This window comes from Scyliorhinus torazame, chromosome 5 (genome assembly GCF_047496885.1).
Source record: "Scyliorhinus torazame isolate Kashiwa2021f chromosome 5, sScyTor2.1, whole genome shotgun sequence".
In the NCBI taxonomy this organism is placed as follows: domain Eukaryota; kingdom Metazoa; phylum Chordata; class Chondrichthyes; order Carcharhiniformes; family Scyliorhinidae; genus Scyliorhinus; species Scyliorhinus torazame.
Window position 1 is genome coordinate 84880401 of NC_092711.1, and position 1636 is coordinate 84882036.

Sequence of the window (1636 nt, forward strand, 5' to 3'; positions counted from 1 at the left end):
GTTTAATCACTGAATGAAACAAGCGATTCTGTGACTGAATTAGAGGAAATGGCAGAGATTTAATAGAGCCATCTTTTTAAAAATCTGTCTTCATGATAGCGAAATAGGAAAAACCACTCGGGGAGATGAGAAAAACGAGGCTCGGTACAGATCCTGTGGCGTCCCTCTTTCTTCAAGACGAACGGGATGAAGGCGCCAGAATGTCTCACACACAGAACAAAAAGGAATCAAATATAATAAAAATATCATTCTCAAATCTCTACCTGTAAAACTATCCCATTTCATTTCCATGCTGACTGTGCTCAATCCCACATGAGCACAATGGGGTTTGTATTTCCCAGTGACTCGAATTATTTTCTTTGTCAGTCATGTTTGCAAATCAATGTTGTATATTTCAGAGTCTCACTTTCAAATGAGGACATAAATGTCAGATAAGATTAAGTTTTGAGTAACGGAACAGATGCTGAGTAAATTGATTGACATTTTTAGAAGCAACATGAGAATGATGTTATTACTGAATGAGCAGAAATCATTCCACCCTGAGAATGCTTCTCCATTTGAAAATTCATTTGAAACCAAATAAAGTGGACTACTTAAGCAAAGTGATCTCAACAGGGCTTTGTGAAGTTCTAAAAACCATTCCCTCTCTAATAGACAGACTGTGTGAACAGGCTACAGATCAAATATAATTAGATTCCGTATATTAACTCAGAAATAATGAAGAGATGCTTGATCAGGAAAAAACACCTTCATAAATTCGGTATGAAATCAATTGCATGATTACATGTTGTTTATATCGTAAACTACGTAATTTCCGTGTTCACATCTCCTGGTCCAGTGAAACTTGATCATTAAGTCAAACTGGGCATGGATTCGACAGAAATTCCTTTTTCAAAAGCGAATTGGACGATCAGCTGAAATGGAGAAAACCCAAGACCATTGAAACAGAGAAAAACATTGAGATTAATCAAAAGATTGTTCATTTGAAAAGCTGGTCGAGGTGATCGAAATGCCACTTATTGCGTTTTGCCATTTGATGGTTACATTGATTTATTAGTCTCTCTGCAGCATTCCCAATGAGGACAGCCGAATTCTAAAAAAACAAAGGCTCCAAAGTGTAACTGAGTGACAGAAGAGCGTGACCTTTCTGCACAGGGCCATTGGAGCGACTATCAGCCAGCTGTTTCTGTAGTGTAGTGGTTATCACGTTCGCCACACACGCGAAAGGTCCCCGGTTCGGAACCGGGCAGAAACATTATGGACGTTCCTCATTTGGCGATGAGTTTTCTGTTTACTCATTAAGCGAATCCGTTACCTTACACCCGTTTCAAATGATATCCTACAAAATCCACCATTATGGGGACTGGGAGGAATCGGTCAGAGAGTTCACACGTGTTAAGTGTGAATGGTTTTCTAATGTGCTGCGACATTTTCTGATTCTGATAATAATCTTAAATCAATTTCTCTGCCGCTTGTCTAAGTTTACAGCCGAATTGGACTCCCTCAAAAGAAGGTTCCTCAGTGCAACAAGAATGCAGGTTTCCTGTTCTCGGTCAGGGACCAAACTCGGTGCCTGTTTCTGTGGTGTGGTGGTTGTCATGGTTACTTTACACTCAAAAAACCCTGGATTGGAAAC

The 1636-nt window shown here is 39.6% G+C and overlaps 1 non-coding gene across 1 annotated transcript; it reads left to right on the forward strand.

Annotated features, from left to right (window-relative positions):
- Positions 1 to 1182: 1182 nt before the first annotated feature.
- Positions 1183 to 1255, forward strand: trnav-cac (transfer RNA valine (anticodon CAC)). The gene has a single exon. It is a non-coding gene; the product is annotated as a tRNA-Val (tRNA).
- The last annotated feature ends 381 nt before the right edge of the window (positions 1256 to 1636 follow it).